The sequence below is a fragment of the Rhinopithecus roxellana genome, chromosome 16, assembly GCF_007565055.1.
Source record: "Rhinopithecus roxellana isolate Shanxi Qingling chromosome 16, ASM756505v1, whole genome shotgun sequence".
In the NCBI taxonomy this organism is placed as follows: Eukaryota; Metazoa; Chordata; class Mammalia; order Primates; family Cercopithecidae; genus Rhinopithecus; species Rhinopithecus roxellana.
In genome coordinates, this window is record NC_044564.1 from 114,661,871 (window position 1) to 114,675,323 (window position 13,453).

Sequence of the window (13,453 nt, forward strand, 5' to 3'; positions counted from 1 at the left end):
AAACTGAGATGTAGAGATGGTTGAACAACTTTATATAAGGTCACACAGCTAGGATACAGCTTAGCCAAGACCCAAACTATTATTTTTGATTCCTTATAGTCCTGTCCAAGTTTTCTCTCCAAAGGACTATACTGACCAAGTGATTTTAGTGTCTTCCATTGCTCAACTCAAATAATAAATACTCTGAGAAGTTTTATACAGTTCTGTGTGAAGGTCATATTCTTTCTTTGTTCTGTTTTTCTGTGCCTACTGTGAGCTATCATGAAACTACAACAGAGCCCTGAATATACTGCCTCATGTGCTGGAATGGAGCCCTTCAATATAATTAAAGGATCACAAGCATTTGTGCTCCAGGAAATCTCCAGGCCCTATGGTGATAACTTGCCATTTTAAGTAATCACATTTTAAAATAAAGCAGTATTTCTAAGAATTACAAAGGACCTCTGAGTGTCAGAGAAAATAGCCTGACACAGCAATTCCACTCCTAGGTATTTACCGAATAAAAATGAAAGCATATATCCACAGAATCACTTGTACATGAGAGTTTTTGTTGCTGGAAACAACCCAAATATACACTGACAGCAAAAATATATCCACACAGTGGAACCCTACTCAGCAATAAAAAAGACTGAACCTCATAGCTCAGTCTAATCTCAGAGACACTGGGTTTACCAAAAGGAGCCAAACACAAATGAGTACATACTGTTTGATTCTATCTAGATGACCTTCCAGAACAGACAAAACTAAAAACTATAGTGATAAAAATCAGAACAATGGTTGTAGAGGGGAGGAGGGGTTGTGTGAATAATTGACTAGAAAGAGGCACAAGGTAATTTTCTAAGGTGATGGAAAAGTTTATATCTTGTTTGGGATGATAGTTTTATAGATGTATACATTTGTCAATGCTCACCAAAGTGTATGTTATAACTTGTTTAGTATTATTAAGTATTTAATAATTATTTATTTATTTTAGTATTATTATTTAGTATTAAATAATAATATTTAATTCTAAACTTGTTTAGTATTATTAAAAATTATACCTCATTTTTAAAAGTCCAAATTGAGGAAAGAGCAAAAGTTACTTTAGGAAAATGTTTTCCTTATAACTCTATTCACTCACACACTTTGTTCCGCATATGGTTCCAAAGGTTAGTGATATATATTAGATATATATATGTATGTATGTATTTAGTTTACATCTCCATTTTATAATGTACAAGACATTTTACAGTATACAATATACAATATTTATACACAATTGTGTATAAATAAACTCATATATTTAGTTTACATCTCCATTTTACAAGCTAGAAACTGAGATGCAGAGATGGTTGAACAACTATTCAAAACAAGACAATTTTGTTTTGTCTGTTCTGGAAGGTCATCTAGATAGAATCATACAGTATGTACTCAATGTCTCTGAGTTTAGACTGAGCTATGAGGTTTGGTCTTTTTTATTGCTGAGTAGGGTTCCACTGTGTAGATACAGTTTTCCTGTCAATGTGTATTTGGGTTGTTTCCAGCAACAATGAACTCTCATGTACAAGTGATTCTGTGAACATATGCTTTCATTTTATAGAAATATATACCTAATATATATCACTAACCTGTGGAACCATATGCAGAACAACTAATATTATATATCTCCAACAAATATTATGTATATATAATGTGATCACTTTGAGGAAGACTTTTAGAATGATCCTTGGCTTTTTGATATGTAGTCAACCTAACATGTTTTTTCTTTTTCCTTTTTTCATTTTAGAGACTGGGTCTTTCTCTGTCACACAGGTTTCAGTGCAGTGATACAATCATAGCTCACTCCAACCTCCGTCTCCTGGGCTAAAGTGATCCTCCCACCTCAGCCTCCTGAATAGCTAGAGCTACAGCATGCACCAGCATGCTCAGCTAATATTTTAGTTTTTTGTACAGATGGGAGTATCTCCCTATGTTGCCCAGGCTGGTCTTGAGCTCTGGCCTCAAGTGATCCTCCCACCTTGGCCTGCCAAAGCACTGGGATTACAGGTGTGAGCCATCACGCCCATCCTGGAATAGCCCATAATGACATATAGGAAGTCAGGATCACTAAGGTAAGAATGAGGAAAAAACACCATAAGGATGTTCAGAAAAAATATACACAAGACAGTGCAGTGTCCTACTGAGGGTGAGGGAAACTGAATCTTGAAATGGGATTCACAGGTGAGGGGTTGGGGGGCAGGCAAATGCAGGGAACAGTTTCTTCCACTTAACAACATTTAATCCTCTTTTGAGCACCTTGATATGCCTCCTAAGAAAGGTCCTGTTGCTCATCCCTAAGAAAGAGCCTCCAGAATCAGAGTGTTTGGGCTCTGCCCTTCACCAGCTGTGTGCCCCACAGCAAACTACTTGGCCTCTCTAAAAAGACAGGGATCATGATGGCACCTATATCATTGGTTATTGTGCTGATTATAAAAAATAATCCACATGAAGTAGGTAGCATAGAATTAGATACACAGCAATTGTGCAATAACTGTTAGATAACAATTACTGTTGTCCCTAATACACATGGAAAGCTCAAGCAGGCTCTGGAAATTCAGAAGAAAACTCCATATTTTTTTTTTTTTTTTTTTTTGACGGAGTCTCGCTCTGTCGCCCAAACTGGAGTGCAGTGGCCGGATCTCAGCTCACTGCAAGCTCTACCTTTCGGGTTCATGCCATTCTCCTGCCTCAGCCTCCCCAGTAGCTGGGACTACAGGCGCCCGCCACCTCGCCCGGCTAGTTTTTTGTATTTTTTAGTAGAGACGGGGTTTCACTGGGTTAGCCAGGATGGTCTCGATCTCCTGACCTTGTGATCTGCCCGTCTCGGCCTCCCAAAGTGCTGGGATTACAGGCTTGAGCCACCACGCCCGGCCGAAAACTCCATATTCTAGTAGCAGAGACAGAAAAGTTGACAGCTTATTACAAGTATCATATGGTAATGACGCGGACAAATGAGATTTAGCGATTCTGTGCTATAGGTTATGTTTATTCCTACAGGAGTCCCCCAGAGGTGGAAAATGACTTTCCTATCTTCAGCACAGTCTGGAGTCAGGTCGCCTGAGTCTCAGCCCAGGGGGACATCCGCTACACTTTATCCCTTTGAAGGAAAAGGCTCTTTTGAATTCTCTAGAGTTCTGTTTATCACTCTCTGGAAACAGCTATCTGTCAGTTACTGGAGAAACAGGTTAGGTGACCTCTTTACATGGTCCTTATGCTCAACCTATTTATACAGAAGCAACTCTCGGCTGCTTTCTGGAAGCTGACAGCCCTACCTTCCCCTCTGCAAAGCAGGCAGGGGCCTTACAGTTGGAGATAGTCTATAAAGGAGCTGTCTCCAGGCATGAAGAAATGGGAACAGACTATTCAAGAGCTGATATGAGAGTGCAAACCCAGACAGACTGGCTCCAGGTCTAGACAGACACATCCAGGCTCTGGCTGCAAGCAGTGCTGGTCCCGGAATTTGCCAAATAAGGGAATAGGGATGTGGATTGCCATTAACCAAGCAGCTTTCACACCCCGGATTTGCCTCCTAGGGGCTTTCTCATGGCCAGCAGTGAGCATCCACCCATTTCTCCTTCCCCTCCCCCCTTTTTAATTTTTTTTTTCATTTTTGTAGAGATGAGGTCTCACCATGTTGTCCAGGCTGGTCTCGAACTCCTGTACTCAAGCAATTCTCCTGTCTCAGCCTCCCAAAGTGCTGGGATTACAGATGTGAGCCACTGCACCTGGCCTTTTCTTCTTCTTCTTTTTTTTTTTTTTTGGAGACGGAGTCTCAGTATGTCGCCCAGGCTGGAGTGCAGTGGTATGATCTCTGGTCACTATAATCTTTGCCTCCTGGGGTGAAGCAATTCTCTGCCTCAGCCTCCCAAGTAGCTGGGATTACAGGCACCCACCACCATGCCCGGCCTATTTTTGTATTTTTAGTAGAGACGGAGTTTCACCATCTTGGCTAGGCTGGTCATGAACTCCCAACCTAGTGATCCACCCACCTCAGCCTCCCAAAGTGCTGGGATTACAGGCCTGAGCCACTGCGCCCGGCCTGGCCTTTTCTTCTTTATTTGAAGTGCCACACTCTCAGACCCTCATGTTCACTCACACATCATTCCAGCACTTACCCACATTCTCAGCTCATACATCCACTCATATAATCAGAGGCTTAGTACTCACTCTGACTCCCAGGCACGGAATCATAAATCCACCAAACACACAGGCACACACTCCCACACAGTTACACGCACATTCATTCTCACATACTGTAACATCTGCACACACACTCTGCACACACATTCACATCCCATGCACACACAGGTGACACCTCATCTGCAATGTTTTGCTGACCCCTCTCCACCAATCACTTACGATATCTCCAAAAGGGCCATTTAGGCATATTTGGGAGAGATGCCTGGACCACTGAGTTTTCCCCAAAAAAGTCTCCCTGACCTGTCAACTTCCAGGTGGTTGGTTCTCTGTTCTGTAAAACCCGGACCCCAAACAGTGCAAGGTGTTTGCTGAGTGAACGAAGTATCAACTGCTTGGTCATCCTATTCTTCAGATTTGCCTCTGAGTCACTGTGGTAGTAGTGTGACATCTATGTGTCAACAACTTACTGCCAAATTTACACACCTTCTTTGTTTGGCTAAATTAAATATTTCTCAATACTAATTGCTTTAAAAAGAAGAGCTTATATATGGGGAGTCTCAACCAAAAAGAAAAAGATAAAATGGCACTAATTATCCAGCCCCTCCACCCCAATCCCTAATTGGTGGCTGCAGAGTTGAGATGCGGGAATGTTGCCTCTTAGAATACAGGTTGCTCAAAACAGACATGATACAAATAGGTTCCTCCCAGACCACTGATTAGCTACTGGAGTCCCATCCTCCCCATCCAGAGAGAACAGAAGGGACAGGGCTGTGTCTCAAAGTTATTGTCCTGGTGGCTACACATAATACTAGCCACCAGCCTCAGACTGTGACCAGAGCTAAGATTCATTCAAGTGCCTCCCTGACCCCTCCCCACCACCAGAAAAACACCTTTTGTTATCAGAGCGGAACCGGCTTCTCCCTACCTGTCTCCCCCAGGGCAATGTGTCAGAACCAGGTGGTTTGCATCTGCTAGGCATTCGTCCTCCTCAGACTCAGGCACAGTGGGTAGGGAGTCTACCTACAGTGGCCTCAGCTATTGGTTGAACTATACATGAAATTGCCTTTTTTTTCAGGTTAAAAACAACCAAATCTCAGCCATTTCATCTGGTCAAATGAATACTTTATCCTATTCCGAGAGATAAGTAAGAACATTTTCCCAGTTGGTTCCTTCCTCCAGCACCAAATGATCATTTGATTCGTGATACCTCGGGAGTCACAAGATACATAGTAGATCAACAAGGGCGTATCAACAAGATGCTCCTGTTTGAACTGTTTTAGCGTTCCTAGGGGTGAAAATCCATTTATTTCTTCAAGAGGAGGAAAACCTGCTGTAGAGAAAATTTACCATACACAAGCTGAAACCTGCTTTGCCAAATCTCCCTAAGATTAGGAAATGGCATACAGTCTGGAGGTATTTTTGGGGGTACATTCAGAACTCTGAATGCAGCAGGAAGCCTACACAGGGACAGAGAGAGGGGGTCCATTCCTATCTTCTTTTCATGAGACTGAAAGGAAGTACAGGGCCAAGCTTCTGGATAAGCACTCACTTTTTTAAAACATTGTGTTTATAGATCCATGTTCACTGCAGCATTGTTTACAATAGCCAAAAGGTGAAAGCAACCCAAGTGTCCATCAGTGGATGAATGAATGAACAAAATGTGATATATACTTACAATGAAACATTATTCAGCCTTAAAAAGGAAGAAAATTCTGATACACACCACAATACGGATAAACTGTAAGGACATTATGTTAAGTGAAATAAGTCAGTCACAGAAGGACAAATACTACATGATTCCACTTAAGAGGTATCGAGAGACATTCAAATCATATACAAAGTAGAATGGTGGTTGTCAGGGGGCAGGGGGAGAAGGGAATAGGGAGTTGTTTAATGTGCATAGAATTTCAGCTTTGCAAGATGAAAAGCATCTTGGATATGGGTTACACAATATATAATTAATGAATATAATTAACAATACTGAACTGTACACTTAAAATGGTTAAGAGAGCAAATTTTATGTTGTGTGTGTGTGTTGTTGTTTTTGTTTTGTTTTGTTTTTGAGATGGAGTCTCGCTCTGTCGCTCAGACTGGAGGGCAGTGGTGTGATCTCAGCTCACTGCAGCCTCTGCCTCCCAGGTTCAAGCGATTCTTCTGCCTCAACCTCCCAAGTAGCTGGAATTACAGGCGCCCATTACCACGCCCAGCTAATTTCTGTATTTTTAGTAGAGATGGGGTTTCACTATGTTGGCCAGGCTGGTCTCAAACTCCTGACCTCAAGCGATCTGCCTGCCTCAGCCTCCCAAAGTGGTGGGATTACAGGCGTGAGCCAACATGTCCAGCCTATGTTACGTGTATTTTGCTACAAGTTTGCTTAAAAAGTATTTGTAAATCTGCTGTCATCAGCTGGATGGGACACGGACAGCTATTTTTCAAACCTGTTTACCCTGCAAATGTGAGGCAGTCTGAGCATTGGCCTTCCGAGCTCAGTGCAGCTTTGCTGGAGACACCAGACCCCTCAGTCTTCCTGAAGGAGGCAGGCATGCAGGGCCTGGGAGCCCCGGGGAACTGGAATGGACAACCTTGCCGCAGCTGTGAAAGGAATCTGTCAAGACAACTGAGGCAAAGAACCTATACCTGTGAATTCTCAAAGGTGTCACCCTCTTCAGCCCTGGCTTCAACAATGAAGGGATCCACACAGCACTTACCTTCCTTGCGAAACTAAAACAAACCATTGTTTTCTTTCTCAGCTGTCCAGAGGCCTGCTGTTTGCTCTGGTTTGGCTCAAAGCCGTTTCAGACAGTCAGGAAAGTTATAAATGTGGATGCCCCCTACAATAGGCTGAATAATGGCCCTAAAAATTATCCAGGTCCTGATGCCCCGAACCTGTGAATGTTATCTGGCAAAAGAGACTTTGCACATGTGATTAAATTAAGGATGTTGAAATGGGGAGATAATCCTGGATTATCTGGTGGGTCCTAAATGTAATCATAAGGATCCTTAAAAGAGGGAGGCAGCCAGGCATGGTGGCTCATATCTGTAATCTCAGCACTTTGGGAGGCCGAGGTGGGAGGATCATGAGGTCAGGAGTTCGAGACCAGCCTGGCTAACATGGTGAAACCCCATCTCTACTAAAATTACAAAATTTAGCCAAATGTGGTGGCAGGCACCCATAATCCCAGCTACTTGGGTGGTTGGGGCAGCAGAATCACTTGAACCAGGAGGCAGAGGTTGCAGTGAGCCGAGATGGTACCACTGCAATTCCAGCTTGGGCAACACCACAAGACTGTCTCAAAAACAAACAAACAAACAAAAAATAGTGGGGGGAGTGGGGAGGTAGAAGGAGACTGGACACAGAAGAGAGAAGACAATATGAAATTTGAAGATGCCACGCTGCCGCTGGCTTTGAAGATGAAGGAAGTCCTCCCACCAGGCAAGAAATGCAGCTCTAGAAGCTGGAAAGGACAAGCACAGGAAAATAAGTTCTCCCATAGAGCTTCTGGAGGGAGTGCAACCCTGACAATACCTTGATTTCATCCCAGTGAAACTGATTTCATCCCTCTGATCTCCAGAATGGAAAGAGAATAAACACGTGTTGTTTTAAGCCACTACACTTGTGGTCATTGGTCATAGCAGCCATAAGAAACTAATAGACCCCTACTTCCCACTCAGGTGGGCTGGCTGGTCCATGTCCTCTCTCACCCCAACAGGCTTCAGAACCACCAGAGGAGGATGGATGGGGAGTCCAGACTCCCAGGCACAGAGGCAGTTGGATGTTCCCTGCCTTCTTCAGGGCTCTCTCCTGGAACTTGGATGCAGTGTGGGAAGTTCCCCAGCAGGGAAAAGGAGTACCAGCCTAGTCCTGGCTCCCTGGGAATGAGGAATCATGGAACAGGAACCCTGGGGAGTACCCTCCGAGTTCTCAGCCACCCAGGAAGAGCAGAGTCATGTTCAGGAGCAAAGAAAAACATCAGGATCCCAGTGGTGGCAGAGCCAGGTAGAAAGGTCTCATGCAGTGAGGAACGCAGGCTCTGATCATTGGTAGGAAGAGCAAAATGGCCCAGAACCAACACTCCCAGCCTTTGAAAGGGGCAAAGTGTCCAGATTTGAAGACCACATACGACTCCTCCATGCACATGTCCTGACCCCGCCCTGTGAATCCTCACTGGGACAGGCCGGGGAAGGGCCTGGGATGCCCATACCACAACTCTGTCACAGCTGCCAGTTTGTAAGCACCCACTGTGTGCCCCATGCTAAAATGACTGCCCCCATGGGCTGTTCTGAGTAACTTTATTGCTTTTCTTCTCTGATATTTGTGGATCGTTTCCTCACTTATTTCAGTGTTTGTTTTCCTCTCTTGACTGTCTCTGTGAGCTCCCTCAAAGACTGTGTGGAGGCAGGATACATTAATAAATCAGCAAATGGTCAATCTATTTATTTATTTATCTGTTTTTTGAGACAGAGTCTTACTCTGTTGCCCAGGCTGGAGTGCAATGGCGAGACCTCAGCTCATTGCAACCTCCACCTCCTGGGTTGAAGTGATTCTCCTGCCTTAGCTTCCCGCGTAGCTGGGATTACAGGCATGTGCTAATTTTTGTATTTTTAGTAGTGATGGGGTTTCACCATGTTGGCCAGGCTGGTCTTGAACTACTGACCTCAAGTGATCTACCTGCCTCGGCCTCCCAAAGTGTTGGAATTACGGGCGTGAGCCACTGAGCTCAGCCTAAATGGTCCATTTATTTAAAAAACCCTTCAGAAGAAGAAAATGTTAACATTCCTCACCCCTGGCCTCATCTCCACTGAATGAACTCAAGGGATGACAAAGAAATAAACTGGATTATATGCATTCTGGTTCTCTACTGCTGCTTAACAGATTACCTCTCAATTTAGTTTCAAGTAGCCATCTTATTTTGGTCAAGATATCATGGGATAGGAATTTGGGAAGGACTTGGCAGGACAGTTCTTGCTTGGAGTCTCTCATAAAATTTCACTGAGACATTAGCCAAGGCTGCACTCAACTAAATGCTCGGCTGGGCTGGATGTCGAATATGGCATCACTCACAGGGCTGGCAGTTAATGCTGGCTGGTGGCTGGGAGATCAGTCAGGCTCTCAGCTGGAACACCTACCTGTAGCTTCATATGGCTTGGGCTTCCTCACAACATGGTGGCCTCAGAGAATTGAGAGTTTTTATACTTGGCAGCTCAGACCTCTGAAAGTGAGAGACCTAATGTACAAGGTAAAAACTGCATTGCCTTTCAGAAAATAAATTTATCAAGATATGATTTACATACTATAAAATTCTCCCTTTTAAAGTACGTCATTTTAGTATAGTCACAGAGTTGTGCAAATATCACCACTATGTACTTTCAGAATATATTTCTTTATCACTCAAAAGGGAACCACATATCCATTACTAGTCACTCCCCATTTTTCTATTCCTCCAGCCCCTGGAAACCAATGGTTTCTTTTTTTCTGTCTCTATAGATTTGCCTATTCTGGATATTTCATATACATGCAATCATGTAACATGTGGCCTTTTGTTACTGACTTCTTTCACTTAACATATGCTTTCCCCAAACCAGCCACAGTGCTCATGAGAAGCAAAATCATCACGTCTCAGAGGCTGGTTCTGTTTCTGCTGTTTCCCTGCTCTGAAGCAGCGAAGCACAGACTAGCTGCCTACCCGGCTTCATTCATTCAGGTAACAAATATTCATGGATAGTCGCCTACATGACATGTAGTATTTTAGGGATGGAGGATGCCTTCCTGAACAAAAACACAGAAATCCCTGTTCTCGTTGAGCTTCCACTTGAGTAGAGAGAAAGGAATGATGAATTAACGTATTAAATTGTATGCTACAGGGTGATAAGTATAATAAGGTTCATCAATGTTGTAGCGTGTATCAGTACTTCATTCCTTTACTCCTTCATTCATTTCTTTAAGCACCTGAATGGTGCACAATTTTTGAAAATTGTGGTGAAATACATAAAATGTATCATCTTAACAATTTTTAGGTGTCTGATTTAGTAGTGTTAAGCGCACTCACACTGTTCTGCAACACATCTCCAGAACGCTTTTTTTTTTTTTAAACTAAGGTTGGCCCAGAGAGAACAGAAACCACAGAAATGGGAGGAATGTCAAAGAATTTGTAGTTTTCAAACTATCACACAAATGAAGCATGGGCTCTCAAGACCCTGTTTGGGATTATCCTAAAAAGTATCTCAGGTACATTTGGGGAAAATGTCTGGACCTTTCTGAAGCCAGTGGCCACCCCTTTTCTCACCATAGTTGAGGTCTCGTCTTGCATCCTAGTCTGAGGCTGGTCTAGACATCCAAGTATGAGGCTGCAGCAGCAGCTCACAGCCTTCTGAACCAGGGGCAACGTGGGAGGCCTGGAGCTGCCGCTGACTCATGGTAGACCCTGGGCAATTCCGCTCTCTTTCCAGTGTGGTCACCTGTGCCTTCCTGGCCCCAACATTGCTGCAAGGATCCAGGGAGACAATAAGAGCCTTTGCAAACAGAGGGGAAAAGGTTACAGGGGGAATTGTCAATGTGGACTCAGCTCCACGATGATACAAGAGAATCGGGCCCATCTAAATGCCCTAGGTGAGCAGTGAAAGCTATTTATGGCCCAGAAAGTGACAAGGGAGAGGGCTGCAGTGCAAAATGCCTGCCAAGATCTTGTCTCCCACCTGCCTCTCTTCTGTTTAAGTTTTCCCTAGACCTCACAACTCAAGACTGGGGCTTGCTGCAGAAACCCTCCTTTCTTTTTTTAAACCCCCTCTAAATGGATTGTTTGTTTATTGACATGGTGAGTTGTCGCTCTCCCTGGGTCTGAGCTCAGGAGGCAGCGCTGTGCTATCTTTGTCCTCCGCTGCGAGGCCTCAGGGTGCCTTTCTTGCTCTTTCCCCACGGACACAGTCCACCCTGTCTGCACAGCCCCAGCTGGCTCCTGGGGTGTCCTCTCCTGGTAACCTACTCAAAGCTGGTGCAGGCCCATTGCTCTAGGACCCTCAGTTATCTCTCCCTCCTTTAGGTTCAGGCATTTGAGGTGGGGGTTGTGGGAGAGGCTGCTCTTCCTCCTGCTTCTCCATAAATTATTTTCTCTTTTCTCCCACAAACCAACCCCAAACAGCCACAATGCTCATGGGAAACAAAACCATCACATCTCAGAGGCTGTTCCTGTTTCTGCCGGTTCCCCCCTCTAAAGCAATGAAGCACAGAATGGCTGCCTACCTGGTTTCATTCAATCATCCAACAAATATCCATCAATGGTCTCCTACATGACATGCAGTATTTTAGGGACTGAGGATGCTTTCCTGAACCAAAACACAGAAATCCCTGTTCTAGTTGAGCCTCCATGTGAGTGGAGGGAAAGGAATGATGAACGAATGTATTACATCATACGCTACAAGGTGATAAGTGCGATAGGAGGAAGATAAAGCAGAGGAAGCCGAACAAGGCATACAAGGGAAATTGTGGTTTTAAATAGGGTGGGGGCTGGGTGCTCGTGACTCATGCCTGTAATCCCAGCACTTTTGGAGGCTGAGGTGGAAGGATTGCTTGAGCCCAGGAGTTTGAGACCAGCCTGGGTAATACAGCAAGGCCTTGTCTATAAAAAAATTGTTGGCCGGACGTAGTGGCTCAGGCCTGTAATCCCAGCACTTTGGGAGGCTGAGGCAGGCGGATCACGAGGTCAGGAGATCGAAACCATCCTGGCTAACATGGTGAAACCCCGTCTCTACTGAAAAAAAAAAAAATACAAAAAATTAGCCAGGCGTAGTGGCAGGCACCTGTAGTCCCGCTTACTCAGGAGGCTGAGGCAGGAGAATGGCGTGAACCCGGGAGGCGGAGCTTGCAGTGAGCCACTGCACTCCAGCCTGGGTGACAGAGCGAGACTCCATCTCAAAAAAAAAAAAAAAAAATTGTTAAAAATTAGCTGGGCATGCTGTATGTAGTACCAGCTACTCAGGAGGCTAAGGCAGGAGGATCACTTGAGGCCAGGAGTCCAGACTGCAGTGAGCTATCATTGCAACAATGCACTTCAGCCTGAGTGACAGAGCAAGATCCTGTCTCTAAAATAAATAAATCAATCGGGTGGTCAGAGTGGCCTAAGAAAGTGATATTTGGGAAAGAAAAAAGAAAAAAATGCAGCGAGAAAACACACATATTAAAAACCCATTGGTAGTTCCTTCTTATCCCAGAATAAATTTCTGACTTTAAACACGGCCTCTGGGTTGTTGGTGGCCTGTCTCCTGCTTCCTCCAGCCTTACCAGCACAAGATCCAGTAAACACTCGCCCCCACGACACGCATACCCACTGTCTCCACACAGGCCAACCTTGAATGTGCACGCTCCCCCTGTGTCACACATATCAGATCCACAATACTGCTCATGGCATAAATATAAAATAATAGAGGTATTGTTGGGGAGAAGATGGAAGGCTAGCTGATGGAGTTACAGGGAAAATATGCAAAGGTCCTGGCCATAATGTGTTCAACTCCACCCTCAGGCTCACTTATAACTGCAGATCAGCATGTGGAGGGCAGTTGCAGGTCATCCATTCCACCCCTCACTTCACGGATGGGGACATCGGGGTCCCAGAGATGGGTCATGGCATCCTTGGGGATCACGCAGCCTTAGCTGCACATAAAGACCCAACATTCTGCAGGAATTACATGTTGTGCATGTGGTCTTTTCGTGAGCCTCAAGTTCCTCTATTGAACCTCAGAAGGAGAAATGACTGGTTGGATTTCCGCTCTACCAACTGACTACAAAGGAGCCCAGGCTAAAGGGCCTCTCGATAATCTCTGTGACGCCCAAGGCAACGCCATCTTTCCTGATGGAAGATTCTGTCTCGGGGGTCTAGGTGTGCGCTGGAAAGACAACGACAGACTCTTGCTCCGTGAAAGGAAGGGAGTCATGGCTGTCAAAACACAGAGTCCGGAAAGAATCTCTTGCCATGGACCCAGGCTTGGGTGGCTGTGTTGTGATCTTATGATCTAGGATCCGGTGATTTGCAACAAGCTCTCTGCCTGGGGGACAGGGAAGGGGTGTCTCTGGTGGTACAGAAAGAAATGGGGCATTTTAGGACTTCCGGGCTAAGTGTTGTAACCAAAACATCCATGAGGAAGTTATAAGTAAGTGTAAAGGTCATCAGATTGTGACAGAGTCAACACAAACAGTCAAATGAATAAAGCTGTGTTGCAGATTCTTCAATGCAAGTGTGGGGAGTGGGGTGCACCGGAGCCCACTTATGTGAAGGTCAGATCATCTTATTCCTGTTTCCCATAT